The sequence below is a fragment of the Vipera ursinii genome (assembly GCF_947247035.1).
Source record: "Vipera ursinii genome assembly, chromosome: 1".
Classification (NCBI taxonomy): Eukaryota; Metazoa; Chordata; class Lepidosauria; order Squamata; family Viperidae; genus Vipera; species Vipera ursinii.
In genome coordinates, this window is record NC_139512.1 from 200255025 (window position 1) to 200271827 (window position 16803).

At 35.6% G+C, this 16803-nt stretch overlaps 1 protein-coding gene across 2 annotated transcripts in view; it reads right to left on the bottom strand.

The window, feature by feature from the left end:
- MACROD2 (mono-ADP ribosylhydrolase 2) overlaps positions 1-16803 on the bottom strand; it is a 1127318-nt gene that overhangs the window by 916444 nt on the left and 194071 nt on the right. The gene's annotated exons all lie outside the window — the stretch shown is intronic.

Below are 16803 nucleotides of genomic sequence, written 5' to 3' on the forward strand. Positions count from 1 at the left end.
GAAATTGATTTTATGGGATAGCCTTGTGAAGTAAATCAAGTTTTTACACAAGACTTTTCATACAGTTTAGTAACAGCCATTTATCTATTGTGGATTTACTGAGTTTGTCCACAGTCTGACTCTAGATGCTGAATTGAATGCAGATTTAAAATTGATAAAAGCTGAACGTAGTTCTGAGCTAGGTTTATCTCTATATTTTTTTTATTGAATGTTGTAATACAAGTGCAAAAATACAGTATGTAGGGAGATGGAAGCCCAGAAGTCAACACTTTATTCCAACATTCTTAGGTAAGCAAGGTGTTCCAAGGATTTTCCTCAATCACAGGAAAATCTTGAATGATCCTATAATTCCTAAATGTATCTATAAAACAGTCTTCAGATTTTGGTGGAAAAGACTAAAGAAAGGCATGTGATTTCTGATATGTTGGGAATAGGAACATATGTTGTGTACATAGTTTGAGCACTCTTGTATACCATAAGAGGTCTCCATAAAGGTTTCTGTGTCCAATAAAATTAACAAAACATTTAAAGTATATTCATCATTTCTCAGTTGTGCAAAACACTGAATCAACATTTAAAAACAGTTTTGGTACAGAAGGTTACAGAACAATGCAACACTATTCCAAGCCCACATCAACATATTTGTTGGTAGTCCTTCCTGAACTGAGGCAACATATAGATAGAAAGGTGGAACTTTCCTTAGTTTCTTTGGTATTATTTTGTGTTTACACCCATTAGCAACTATTTACACCCTATATCTTTTGCAAACAATGCTAGTAGTAGAATGTACTTTTGACAAGCAACTAAGTGAGCTGGTCCTTGCTTGGTAATCTTTCTTTTCCAGACGCAGAACTGTTGGTAGCAATGAAGGAACTTAATCAAGTTAATATAATTCTGCAGTTAGAGAGCAGAATGGCAAAGACTTATATTTAGCACTGAAGGATTTTAATGCACTTCCATGCTATAAAGAATATTCATTGTACTTGAGTACTTTGCTGGGTAAGATATATGCAAATATTTCGTATACTGTACAGTACCTGAATTAATAAAATGGTAAATAGGTATGTCTTTAGTTTATGGATCATTAGAGGCTACATTATCTATTTATTCATCCAATGATACACTCACTAATTTTTTTGCCCTTTCACTGTATGCCAGCCAAGTGAAACAAAGGTTAGTAAAGGCTAAAGCTCTTTCATAAAAGAACAAGACTGCTGCTTCACTGGAAATTGGACTTATCTTAATAATGTCTTTAATAACTTAGGCAATAGAATGAAAATAATTCTAGAAAATGGATTCCAGTAAGTAACAAAAAAGAGACAACCCCAACACGTAGTTGACCTGAAACTTCAAAGCTGTATGGAAGTACATTTTGCCTCCTACCATCAGGAGCTGCTGAGTTCTTCATGTATGTGTGTTTATTTCCTGAAATGATTCTAAGACTAACTTGGACCAGAAGACCTCTAAGATCCCTTCCAACTCTGTTATGCAAAGTCATTTCAAGAACTACATCTACATTTACTTGCTTCTTTCTTTCTTCAGTATCCCTTGTAAGCTTAATGGCTTCTTTTGTGACTTGCTAAAATAAAATATGGTAGAGTTTCATGTCTGCCTCAGTACTTACTCTGACTTTATCCTGTAGGACCTGCATCCTTACTATAAAACTAGATGTGAGCACAACTACATAAAGAAGAATAATTTATTTTGTCACATCACTGGATCAGATGCGCATTTGCAAAAAAATTAGTTGTATTGAATTGGACTTCTGAAGAAAGACATATATTATTCCACTCTTTTATTCTGAATTAGATTTTGGCTATGCCTTTAAATAAAGCACAGAAGTACATTTACCATGTGAAATTACTTCATGAAATAACACTGGCCAAAATTTCAGATAGCCAAGCCAGATTTCTTTTCACAAAAAGATGGAGTCATTCAGACAGTTTTTAAAAATGTAGAATACATAACTTACTCACTTCCCATGCTCTAGAGGAACTCAAAGTTATTAATGTTCCTGAATTATTGGTAATTTAGGACAAATTTTTTCCTTTTTTTTTCTTTTTGGAAGGCAACATACAACACCATTAGTAATAAAATAATGTAACCAAAATCAAAACATAAGAATGTTGCAGGTAGCCCCAGGTACAGATATTCAACACAAAAAGTTACATAACCAACCAAGCGGCATTTATTTGTGTTTTTTCATTGTCAATTAAAATAGATTTATACACTCAGCTTTTAAGGAATAGGATCTAACATGTTATACAAAGAAGGAGATTTCTCCTACATATTATTCAGGAACACAGAGATTATATACTTGCATATTATCATAACAAATGTCAAATCAATGTCTGAAAAAATGTATTTGCATCTTAAGATGACAAAATGTCTTTATAAAGTTTTGTAACAGACAAACACTTTGAATATCATACCTTATTAATTCATACCAAACATATTCACAATCTCTCAAGTTGTTAAATACATGGGCTACTCCATTCTGGAGTAGTAATAATTTTCAAATATTCTGCAAGGGTGGCTGAATGTAAAGTGCCTGTAATGAGTTTTTTCCCCCTTCAGATAATGAACACAAATATGGTGTAACAGTAGCTTATCAGGAAATAGAATACTGAAGTCTTAATATCAAGTTAGCCTTTTGCTGTATGGAATTAAGACTGACATGGCCTGGTGTGCTGTCTATATTTATTCATGTGTATTCTTTATTTAGCCTCCCTGTGTTGCTAGTTTTATTTCTTAGCTATATGTATTCTCCAGAGTCTGCAGCTAGGTGAAGTTGCTTCAAGTTCTGCTTGATTGTAATTTGACACAGCGAGGAACCTGCCTTGCACTTTAAATCCTTCAGGCTAAGGAATGAACACTTAAATCTTGAGGAATTTAGAAATGTTGTTCTTTGAATTGAAGAACTGTATGGTTAAAGAGAGTTCTTCGGTACTTTTCTGAATTCAAATTCAAATCCAGATTCTGACTGAGTTTTAAGCATTTTGACAACTCAGTAACTTTGCAGAAATTTCCACCTACCTGAACTCGAGGGCAATGGTTAGGTATAGCGATGATTACTCATTTCCAATTGTGGGATTCGTTGCCTGGTTGAAATAAAAACTTCCAAGAGAAAACAATGGTAATTTATTTGTACTCCTTTGCAAAGAGGGTGCTCCTTGTGCATGCAAGCACACAGTGGACACACTCCCATATCTACAATATTCTTTATGTTCTCCATTGCCATTACAAATTTTCCTCCCATTTTTTCTTCATTGGCTTAGTAATCATACAGTAATCACGTCACACTCTATCCAGAGTTTCTACAGTGAATATGTTATCTCAGCTCCTGATTACATCTCCCACTACTATTAATTTACCGGTTGAGCTCCGGATGGCTCCTGACCTTAGCTGACCTGAAAACTCACCTATTTGAACAAGCTGGCCTGGCCTGATGGGTTTGGGGTATTTTAATTGTAATTTTAATTAACTTTTTATTGTAATTGGGCTATTCTATTTAATTCTCATTTTAACTTTTAAATATTGTATTTTTATTGCATCTTATTGCCCTGTACACCGCCCTGAGTCCTTCGGGAGAAGGGCGGTATATAAATCAAATTAATAAATAATAAATATGTTTTCTCATCTTATTTCCAAGGTATTTCTGAAGGTGCTGATTTATTAGGACTTGGTTTGTATTAGCTTTTCACTTTTCTATGGTTCAAGTTTTTCCCCTCATATTATCTAGTCAGAATATTCAGAGCTTTACACAACTCACTAATGTTTCACCTTTGACTTAATCTGTGTGAAGATTCATTCCCTATTATTTTATCTTCCTCATTTTTTTTATTTCTAGATGGTTTGGTGGTAGCTTTACAGACAGGATAGGTTAGTAAATAGAATAGAGTAGGATAGGAAATAGAGTAGAATAGGATAGAAAATAAATAAGAAATAGAGTAGAATAGGAACTAGAGTAGGGTAGGATATGATAGGATTAGAAATAGGATAGAATTAGAAATTGGATAGATTAGCAATAGCATTGGAATAGAATAGAATAGAATAGAATAGAATAGAATAGAATAGAATAGAATAGAATAGAATAGAATAGAATAGAATAGAATAGAATAGAATAGAATAGAATAGAATAGAATGGAGAATGGAGAATGGAGAATGGAGAATGGAGAATGGAGAATGGAGAATGGGAATAGGACAGAACTAGAAATAGAACAGAATAGACAAAAAAACTGAAATTAATAGGACAGGACACAGCAGGACAGCACAGGACAGGACAGTATAGGAGAGAACAGAAGAATTCAGTAGGCAACCAGGTAGGTTATGTCCCAAAATATGAGAATTTATTGAACATTTTATGCATCAAGTTCAGAAATGATAAAGGAATATTCGTTCACAAACATAAAGTGGAATTTTACAAGCACTAGAAGAAACAACACTGAGCATAGTTGATAGCATGAGATATCTTCACATAATACATTCTTTTTACAGCTACCATCTGAATTACCATCTGGCCATGATTAAACTAAACTAGCTAAAAGGCATTCTGCCACCTGCCCACATTCTATTCAGCCTCTAGGTTAGGAAATAGACTGTACATATTTGACACATTTATCCTAATAAGCCTAAGGGATGTATTATTTCCAGCTGTTTTTTGTAGTTAGCTTTGAAATTTTGTATTTTTTATTTACCTTTATAAGCTGTCCTCATGCCATCTGCCACCAAAGGTGCAAGAGATAAATTCCAGAAATATAAGAAAACAATACAATACAAGCAAGTCACCAAATAAAACTATAATTTCTGACTGGGACAGATTTTTCTCAAACTTCACATACTTATATTAACAAGAATGATAACTGTCACAAATTTGTGTTATGAATTGAAGGTACAGAGCTGTACTTTTTGAATTTTCTTCTGAATGTATAAAGAATCTATAAATCTCATTCTTAAGTAGTGATTGCTGGATTATGTTTCCAGCTCACATGACAATAAAATGAAAGTATAGACTTTGAAATATAATAAAAGCACAGAATAAAAAATATCCTAAAAGTATTGGTGCTAAATCAACCTTCTTAGATAAAGAACCAACAAGTATATTTGCACCAAGAATTAAGCAAAATGTAAACTGCTCCTCCAAAAACATTGCCTAACTATAATGGACATAATCAATTTTTAAATAACCTGTCTCTCCCAAATCTCACTAATCTGCAGCAACTTATGCTGCCAATGATAGTGTGTTGGCTTATTTCCAGTTTCAATAACTCATCTCTAGGTGGTTTACAAATCAAATCACAACAGCAAAATATCATTGTCTTAAAAAAAATTAGCCACTGCTGATAAGAAAAAAACTGTAGATTTTAGTCTCCCAAGATGTAATATCCAGCATCCCCCACTCTCTGAAAAGAGTTTCGAGTAGAGGCTAGTTAGATTTTGAGAGACTAGCTTAGTACAGAGGACTGAAGAGGCATTATGGATTCCAACCAGCACTTTGAATCTTGCTTGGGGGGAAAAATCTGTTAGAAGTGCAGCACCTGTAAACTAGATGTCATATTTCTGAACTGACTTGCACTCATCAATATAGAGACTGCTGCATTTTTCTGCAAGTAGTCTTCAAAATAGTCGCAGATAGAAGACCTTATAGTAATCCAATCTGGAAATAATTTAGAGAATAAGTAATTGTTCCCAGAACCTGCCATTCCAAATAGGGCTAAAATTAGAGGACCAGCTAGTTGGACAGAGGCACCTGTGGCTGATGATCTAGATGAAGCTGTGAATTCAGAAGCACTTTTCCCTCAAGTTGTGCACCTTCATTTTCAAGAAAAATGCCATCCGCCAAGAACTAGTAAGAGAGCTGCTCAACCACCACACAATTGTTGTACAAATATTTATTTATTTATTTATTGATGGGATTTATATCCCGCCCTATCTCCTGAAGGACTCAGGGCGGCTCACAATAAAACATATAATAAGTACATAAATCAAGATAAAATGAAAATTGAGAACATCAGTGCAATAAAAAATTAGAGAATTTTAAAATGAATTAAAAATACTAAATATAAATTAATTAAAATGCCTGTCAGTCTAGGTCAGCTTGGTGGAACAGGTGTGTTTTGAGGCCGCGGCGAAAGGATTGGAGGTTTTGGGCTATCCGAATAGCCAATCAGTCTTGGTAAGATTCAATTTGTTTTGTCCCATCCAGATTCCAGACACTGAAGCAAAGACCTCTAAATATCTCCAACTCAGATTGGAGATGTGCAAAAGGACAATCATTAGCATACTTGATAATACCCCACCTCTACCAAAAGATAACCTCTTCAAACAATTTCATTTAAATGTTAAATAGCATCAGAGAGAGAATCAAGGACAACCCAATGAAAAGGGCACAGACTTAACCACCCATCCCCAATCACAACTGATTGGTTTATTGTACTGAATTTAATGTTCACACTTTATGAGCAATAGAACTCTCCAGAAGCTAAAAATAAAATATTAAATCCATTACCTGCACACCCATATCGTAAAACAAAGCAAATAGTTTCTAGAGCTCAGGGCCATACCTAGAATGGGAAAGCATTAGGAATGCTGCCTTTGAGGATTAACTAAGGGTACACATATAAATCTATGGGAACAGGCATTTCTACTGAGGTTCCAAGGCATGATGGGATTTTACAAGTCAAAAAACAGGATCTTCAATTGAATCTTTAAACATGCTGTAGTTTGGGTATAATTTAATTTAATTTAATTTTAATTTTATTGAATAATATGATATAATATGATTCCAATATCAAGTTCTATCAATTCCTCTGAAATCATACTCCATATTAACTGAAGTTTCCTAACAATTTGCAAAAGGAGACTAATACACAGCACATTACAATAATCTAGGCAAGAGATTATCAGGTCGTGGACTAGTGTAATCTAAATAGAAGGGGTACACCGACGTAAGTGCACCATTCACACTTTTAGTGGCATGCTATAAATTTCATTCTTTAGGAATGAAAGTAACCATAAACATACTGCAGGAGCCAATCTGAGTCAGTCACCAGGACCAAAGGTTTATTCTTGCCAGCTTTTAGGCTCATGCTGGATTCTATCCTCAGAGAACCTCTCTTTCTCCAGAATGTCACAGAATTTCTCTCTCTCTCCAGAACATTCTGGAGAGAGAGAAGTTCTCTGAGACGTTCCCTAAGGATGAGCCTGAAAGCTTGGAAGAATAAAACTTTGGTTCCGGTGACTGACTTAGATTGGATCCTGCAACATTATCCCAGGACATATATATATTTGCCTTCATTTGCATAAACATACTCTTGAATTAAACTATCATTTTGCTTCAAGATGTTTTTGACTTCCCACTGTAACTTTTAGCTCAAGTGTTCCTTGATGGTCTCCCATTAAAACACTATCTGGGCCTAGCCCCACCTAGCTTCCAAACCCAAAAATATGTTGCCATTTTCCAGAACAGGACAAATACCATCACTCAACAAATAAAACATCCATCAACAGATCTGTTATCTTGCCTAGATTGGAATTCAATTTGTTGGTGGTTGCCAGTCCATTAAATGAGACTTATAACTTACCTGGGAAATTCTAACTCTCTGAAATTTGTTACTTTGTAGTTGTGCCTCACAAGAAATTGTGTTTATCTGTCATTAATAGGAATTAAAACATCAGGTTTGTCTTGTAAATCCAATTCAAGTTTATATATGACATGGCTTTCTTATCAAATAATTGGGTATACAAGGGCAAGCAATGGCAACATAGTCCAAAATGTGAACCAGTTAGAATTTCAAGAAGCAGTCCAAAAAGAAGGAAACTTTTCAAAAGAATCATCATGAGGTCTTCTAAATAGTAGTGTTCCAGCATGCTTCCTCAGCTAAAGTATTTTCTAAAACTATAGCTTTAGCCCCTGATTCTTCCTGAGCCATCTGGTCCTGTTCTGTTTTGTTTTTTTCCACACTACTTTGTGATATATCTGAACATTCCTTTGCAGTTCTGTCTACTATTCTGATGTTAGCAAGTTGGGTGAAGGAGGCTGCTAAACCCAAGTCTGAGCCTACTGTATCTGGGATAGGCAGGTTAGATCATTCTGTTTCTGCTGCAGCTTGAGAGGTGGGTTTGGGTTTCCCACTAGCCCTGGCAAAAGATGGTTCTTTTGCTCATCTGAGGAAGGCTCATGTTACCAAGTCATGACAGCTTGACTCTATCTTTAGGATTACATACACAGCATTTAATTTGATTCAACTGTTGAACTTAGCTATAATTGAAGACATTCAGACCGCATTTGTGTCTGTCTGTGCTTGGCAGAGGCTCCCATCTAGGACAGAGTACATGTTGACGTGTCATGTAGCGCCACTTACACTGATGTTCTCTATAGTATTTCAGGTTTCCAATCTATCCTCAAAGAAATAATTTTGCCAATATCATCAGTCCTGGCCAACAGTGCAAAGAGCGCGACTTTTTCATTTTAATATTTTTATTGTAAATATATGTTCTTCATCTTTCTTTGTGAACTGCCTCGAGTTTGATACAAGATGGGTGGCTATAGAAACATTTTAAATACTTAAATAAAATAAACGTTAAGAATGTTTTAGAAACGATACAATTTCTGAGGAGGAAAAGGCAAAGATCCAAGTGATGACTCAGGTAAGACAGAACTATCTTAGATGACCACATAGCAAAAATACAGAATATTCTTTCCCCTTTTTCTGCCAGACAAGTCTGCTTACAGAGGCCTCCATATCTGATCATTCAAGCAGGTAAACAAAAATCAGAAGAAGCTCTGTTGCTTCTCAAGGGAAGACACAATGTCAGGGAGAAGAGTGAGAATTATTTCCTAGACTTATCTATATTGAAAGATTACTTCTTGACTGCCATTAAAAGCTTTACTTGTTAGAATTGATCAAACCGACCAAGAGACATTTAGGTCCCAATTGTGACATTTACTTTGTGTAACCTAAGAGAACTTTTCCTTTTTAATTAATACCAGAGTTTTACTGAAAGAAGTATGTGTACACACAAAAGCAGCTAATTGTGCTTGCATGTCAAAGTACCAGCCTTTTCTCACTCTAAAACATGGAACTTTCTACAGAGGAATGAAATGTTTTGTGTGTATCTACAGTGTAAAACTAAACGAAAAACGTATGTGCATTTTAGTAGATTTTCTTATATATTATGCCAATAGTTCTGTGGTATGGATTGTTCTTTGCTGTCTCTACTCTAATGTATTCAATTTTTTAAATTTGTATATTGCCAGTGTCGTACATTCTGCTTTGTGAGTGGTTTTTCCCAGTTTTTTCTTCAAAATTAAACCATAACTCCATAAATTTAGGGATAACTAAAGAATCTAGTGCCCTATAACCAGTATCAAACTCTTTCCTGATTTGGAAATCTATTTTTTTTCTCCTTTCTCTTATTTTATGTATCTGAGGCAACGTAACTAGATAAAATGTGAGGACAATTTAGAATACTACATTTTTTTAGCATTTAAACAAGAAATCAAATTACCTTTTACTAATTAATGTCAAATGTGTTGAATCTATAGGCTGTCAACTCTTGCATTTGCTGGCTAAATGTATGGCCATAACTCTGTCACCAACAGATGGAGGTTTTCCTAGTGCTAGAACTTTAAGTTTCTCTCAGATCCATCCTTCTGCCCACACTGCTAAAATCCTTCTCTCCTCAATTCCCCCTTCCTCCAGAAGACAGCATCAGCATGTTCCAACTGACAATTCCAACACTGAATCAAGAAGCCTAATCACAATTGTGTTACACTCTAGGTAAACAACAGTTAAAGACCAAGAAAAATGGGGGAAAGAGGCAAGATGGACAGGATTAACAGAGCTTTGGTGGAGCAGTGGGCTAATGCCTCCTTAAGTAACACCAGCTGCCTGCAATTAGTGCAGGTTCGAGTCCCACCAGGCTCAAGGTTGACTCAGCCTTCCATCCTTCCGAGGTAGGTAAAATGAGGACCCAGATTCGTTGGGGGCAATAAGCTGACTTTGTAATAATGCCGCTGGGGGGGGGGGGCGAAAGCCCTAATAAGCAGGCATATACATAGAATGAAGGCTATTGCTAAGCACATTTGATTTGTGCTTAGATTGTAAGCCGCCCTGAGTCTTCGGAGAAGGGCGGGATATAAATGGGATTAAAATAAAATAAAAATAAAAATAAACAGTCAGCAAGAAATAAAATTAATATGAAAGTAACCGAAATAGGAAATTTGTTACTATGTGACTGGTCCTTATTGTCATATATTATACAAAGGCAACTATTAGCTTTAGATTCATATGCATCCAGATGAATAATAGGAGTTGGCAATCATAACAAAACTTATCTGGAATGTTTCTTCTCAAAACATCAAGCTAGAATCTAATGTTAAACTATAGAATCTATTGCAAAAGTCAGTCCTAGAACAAGCATGCATGACAAACTGTCAGAACTCGCAAGTAAACCAATGCATTAATCAAATTATACAACAAAATTTCCAATTACAATTGCAGTTTTCCCTATTTATATCAAATATTAACTATGCAGATTCAGTGGAATACATTTAATATGCAGTAAACATATCAAAATGCTGCAAACTAAATAACCGCTGCATAACTATTACAATGGTCAATGAACTGAAAATGTGTTTTATATCATCCTCCTTAATTTGAGTGTTCTATATTCTCAGTTACTATGACAATATTAAGCAATGCAGAACAAGCAAACAGAACATAGCTTCTAAAATTGATTATTTATCATTACACTTATATGCCGCTCCATTTGTGGAGACGCTGAGTGGCTTACGTTATTAATATTGGAAGAATAAAAACAAAAGATCACTTAACTCAATTATAAGCAAGCATTTTGATGTGACACTATCCAGGGTAATGTAAACTTACTATTTATTTTATTTTTTATTTTAATTCCATTTATATCCCGCCCTTCTCCAAAGACTCAGGGCGGCTTACAAGCTTAGCAGTAGCCTTCATTCTATGTATATGCCTGCTTATTAGGGCTTTTATACACCCCCCAAGTGGCATTATTACAAAGTCAGCTTAATTGCCCCCAACAATGTGCAAATGCCTTTCTTAAGAGTCATGTTTTCACAATTTTTGAAAAATATAGTAAGGAAAGGTGGTAGCTAGGGCTCAACTGTTCCAAAGGAGGGGGATTATTATTCAAAATGTTCAAGTCCAGGGACCCTGAAGAGGAGAGATTTTTTGGAGGTGGAAACCTCAGCAAACCTGCTCCCAGCTCTTACTGACTGGGTAGGATTAATACAGAGACGGAGGTCAGACAACCAGCACCTAGAATCACAAGAAAGCTAATTAGCTGCCAGTGTAACTTCGATAATAGTGAGCACCCATAACTCACCAGATTACTGCACGCTGCACCATTCTTATGAGTAAGCCTAGTTACAATGAATCTATAACTAGATCCAAACCCTGGTCTTTAAATGAAATTAAAGGAAGTGCATTTGAACATTGTACCTTTTCTGAATGTAATCACTGCTTAGGGACTCTGTGTGCATGTGTGTGTATCAAACGTTAAAACCATAATAAAACTATAAATAAAACTCAGCACATTAAAAACATTTAAAACAAGACACCTTAACTACACAGGTTGGGAATCTTAACTAATTAAATTCTACAGGTTGGGAAATTCTGCTAGCATCAATCTGTAACATCTGGAAAGCAATATATTAGGAAATATGGTTTACATTAAAAATACGGTTCATTTCAAAATTACTAAAACACTGTTGATACACTGTAGATGTTTGTTCATCGCACACATGATTTCAAAAACAAGTATGCTTCAAGTAGTTGCTCCAAGGCAGAATCATAGTATTAAATATTTTTCATTTGCCTGAGAAAGGAAGCATTACTAACCTAATTGTCTTTGATCTATGGTGTTCCTAATCTTGCTGCTCTTTGTTAAACTCTTATTTATTTTTTAAAAGGCTTGCAGGTGAACAGCTCTTCTTGGATTCTTCCCAGGAGAATGATTTGGTATAAGGAATGTCATAATTGAGCATTTACCACATATCACAGCATACACTAGCTTTTTATTTGAACATGTTCAAAAATAATTCAAGTTGTATTTGGAAAGATAAAGGTTCCACAATCATAAGCGGGCTTTTGAAATGTTGGTTTCCACTAGTGAATTACAATGCAATTTTCTAGTCAACTAATTTCACTCAAAAAGATAATGACTTGAGCAAAAAGCTAATCAACTGCCAATCAGGATTCCTTGAAGCATAGAATGTAAAATATTGAAGCCATTTTTACAAGCCATAAAAACACTTATGTTCCATGATATGTCATAAAATCTGTGATGGAAATCTAAAGTTGATGAACCATTCTATTTCTCCAGTGAATCCTCTAAACAAACAGCTTTCAGGTTTAACCAAATCTGCCATTAATATTCAGGACCATTTACAGAACATCAATACCATGCAATTAACTGTGTAAATGTCAGTATGAGAACTAAACAGATTAATCATCCATCTTGTTTTGCGTACTTGTCAATTCTACTAATTTCCCAGGGGAGGGGACGTGATTGCTTGGGACCAAAGGTAAGGGTTAAAATACTTCACTGTGAAGTAGTAAATTTTTTTAATCATACACATCAACCTCTCAGCAAATGTTCTAAAGGTATAAAGTTAATTACTACTATACATTGGTTAATTTTCACATTTTGATAGACTGGGTATAATCTCTAAACCAGCCTATTTAAAATGTAAACTTTAATAGTCCTGTACTATAGATTGGTTAAATCATAATAGTTCTAAGTCAATTCAAATTTTAAGTTAAACTATTATTTGTCTTAATGCTGTGTCAGACAGGGAAAGTTGCTAAACAAATTCAATAATACCTAAATTGCCATGTGATTTAATGCAATGGACAACTTCAATAAATCAATGCATGTAACATATATTAATTTCTGTTGGGTTCACTCAGAGCTGTGCAAGTCTATTTCATTAAAAAAAGGCACTATACTAGTAATTGGGAACCTGAAGTCTTTCTGTTGTTAGAGTAACATATTCACACAGCTTCAGCCATCACAGCCAATGATAAGAAGAAGAAGCGCCAGGATCAGCACCGAGCTCCAGCTGGAGCCTGGCGCTGATCCTGCTGCTTCCACTGAGCCGACAGCCCTGCAGCTCCAGCCGTCTCTCGCTCAGGCTTGTGCGGTGCTACCACCGGTTCAGCTCATTCCCCTCCCCCACTGCCATTTCTAGGATGGTCACGTACCACCTGCCAGGTGCCAATGTACCACAGGTGGTACCCGTACCACTGGTTGGAAAGCCCTGGCTTAGTTGATTTTACTCTTAGAAGACCTTGATATGGAATCAATGTTCCTATCTTAAACCATTCCCCCAGCTGCAGCTATGGGAAAAATGGAGCAGCAAGGTCACCTGAATCAATCTTGAGGGACTCAGCTTAAACGTAGTGTTATATAAGAAGAAGAAAAAATCCATGATGTTCTATCCATCAACAGTTCTTTTGCATTTTCCTGTGGTGCATCTATTGCCACTGTAACTGAGTCCATCCACCTTGTGCTCTCCATCCTGTCCTCTCTTTCCTTCCACCTTTCCTAGCACTGGAGACTTTTCAAGAGAGCTGGATTTTCGCACAATGTGTGCAAAGTAGAATAATGTCATTTGTGGTCATTTGTGCCTTGAGTGACAACTCTGGGGTTGATTTGATCGATGAGCCATCAGTTTGTTTATTTATTTATTTATTTATTTATTTATTTATTTATTTATTTATTTATTTATTTATTTATTTATTTATTTATTTATTTGACTCTCCAGAGTACTCTCAGGAATCTTCTCCAATACCATAGTTCAAAGGCATCAATCCCATGCTGCTTCTTTAAAGTCCAGTTTTCACTTCCCAAAAGTATCTCAAGGGGATATTATGCCTGGCATAATTTGATCTTTGTAGGTTTAGAAACACCACAACATCTGAGTATTTTTTCCAAGGCCTTTCTGTCTGTTCTACCAAGTGCTAGTCAGCAATGCATTTCTCATCTGGTAGTTCTTTTATTATTGATGGTTGATTCTAAAAGGCAGATGTTATCCACCATTTTGATACCTTCATTTGTCAAAAATTTTCATATAGCTATTGCTAATTTGTTTACAGTTAGTTTTAATGTTCCCACATAATCTTATATCAACTTCCAGCAGCCATTAAGATAAATCTAACATCAGCCTTTAGGTTTACTTTCCTGCTTAGCACAAATGGAAATCATTGACGATAACATTCAATTTAAATGCAAATAACACATGGGATTTGCTAAGACAATAGTATTATAAAAAACATCGTACTATAATAATAATTCTAACTATACACATGTACACATATAGTTTTGCTATTAGTATAGGTTATTATTATTGGTTTTTATTATGTTTTATTGTTATTGTAGTTATTGGTTATCCTAATTGGGGAATGCTGGTTTAGTCCTGCAGACATTCTTAGTTGAGTTTTTTTTTAATTTACTCTAGTAGATAAGTTATACATCACCCACAGTCTTTCTAGAACTTGGTAGTCTTAAGAAATCAAATCAATGGTGTTGGCTTTCATTTATTTTGAGTTCTTCCCAAGAACCTAGGATGTCGTATTGTATCAGCAAAGTATATTTGCAGATCCAAGCACATATTATTAGTATTATGGTTCATCACATAATCAGATGTTTGGTCTGGATTTGGCATGTTTACACACCTATTGACTCCTTCCCAAGGACCTGACACATAGGTAGATTATTGTAACTATTATTATTACATCTTTGAGATAAGAGATGATTGTTGTTGTTGTTAGTTGTGAAGTCGTGTCCGACCCATCGCGATCCTATGGACAATGTTCCTCCAGGCTTTCCTGTCCTCTACCATCTTCTGGAGTCCATTTAAGCTCACGCCTACTGCTTCAGTGACTCCATCCAGCCACCTCATTCTCTGTTGTCCCCTTCTTCTCTTGCCCTCAATCTTTCCCAGCATTAGGCTCTTCTCCAGTGAGTCCTTCCTTCTCATTAGGTGGCCAAAGTATTTGAGTTTTAGCTTCAGGATCTGGCCTTCTAAAGAGCAGTCAGGGTTGATCTCCTCTAGGACTGACCGGTTTGATCACCTTGCAGTCCAAGGGACTCGTAGGAGTCTTCTCCAGCACCATAGCTCAAAGGCCTCAATTCTTTGGCGCTCAGCCTTTTTTATGGTCCAACTTTCACTGCCATACATTGCAACTGGGAAGACCATAGCCTTGACTATATGCACTTTTGTTGACAGGGTGATGTCTCTGCTTTTTAGTGTGTTGTCTAGATCTGCCATGGCTTTCCTCCCCAGGATCAAGCGTCTTTTAATTTCTTGGCTACAGTCCCCATCTGCGGTGATCTTGGAGCCCAGGAAAATAAAATCTGTCACTACCTCCATTTCTTCCCCATAACAGATGATAACTGCGCCCAAAATCATCCAGTAAGATTTGTGACTGGGGGACTTGACTGTGGGTCTCCTTGGTCCTACTTCAATATTTATACCATAGATATCAACTGAGAATTCTGAATGCTGCAATAAAATATAGTTGAAGCACAGCAGAAAAGTTGTTTTAAAAATACTATAATCATCCAATATCATTACATTGATACCAACTTTGAAATACTAATCTACCAAAACAATGATAAATAGCTTAATATGAACACTTTGAAGAGACAGTAATATGCTTCTTTCATGAAATTAGTATTGGCTCTTGACCTACGGGGAAAAATATCCACCAAAAGTAATAGTCATATGGATATACTGTAGTAAGACTTTAGTATTCTCTTGCAAGTGAAGAAAGGGGGGGGAGAACTATATGTATTGTTAACTCAATAGAATAAAATAAACTGAAGAATGCACTGCTTTTCATTTTTGCTTTCTGCTGTCATCCTGCATTCCTCCTCCAGCCTAATTGCCATCATTTTACCTTATCTATTTTTGCACATGCATATCTTCCTTTTGATTAACTGAAGAAAGACAATTTCACTCATTTTATTCTATGTCAGTCATATCAACATTAACCACTTGATGATACAGAATAACTATAAGAACTAATAAAAGCCTTTCTGGCATTCAAATGAAACAATGGAACCTGCCCTATTTTTTTTAAAAAAAATAACATGTTCTTGCTTTATTATGAACCATGACAGCTGTCAAAGAAGTCTGTTACCACATTGTTAACAGTGCTATATTTTGCTTATATATAATACAGTTATTTAGTTTCACTGTATATACTAATAGAATAATAATAGAATTCTTTATTGGCCAAGTGTGATTGGACAAACAAGGAATTTGTCTCTGGTGCATAAGCTCTCAGTGTACATACAAGCAACAAGTGATAAATCATGATCGTAATCATAAAATACAATAATCATAAATCATATGCTACAATACTCAGTGTTAGTCATAGGATACTAAATAAGCAAACAACATAAATCATACTAGGACAGTAAATAAAAATAACCAATATAAATCATAAGATACAAGCAACAAAGTTATAGTCATAAAAAGATAAGAAAATAGGTAATAGGAAAGATGAGAAGGATAATAGCAATACAGCCCTACTAGGTAGCTTGACAGTGTTGTGGGAATTAGTTGTTTTGTAGAATGATGGCGGGGGGGGGGGGCAGGAACTGTCCTTGGGTCTAGTTGTTTTGGTGTGCAATACCCTGTAGCATCATCTTGAGGGAACAAGTTGAAACAGTTTATGTCCAGAATGTCAGGAGTCTGTAGATATTTTCTCTGTCCTCTTTCTTGCTTGTGCAGTATACAGCTCCTCAATG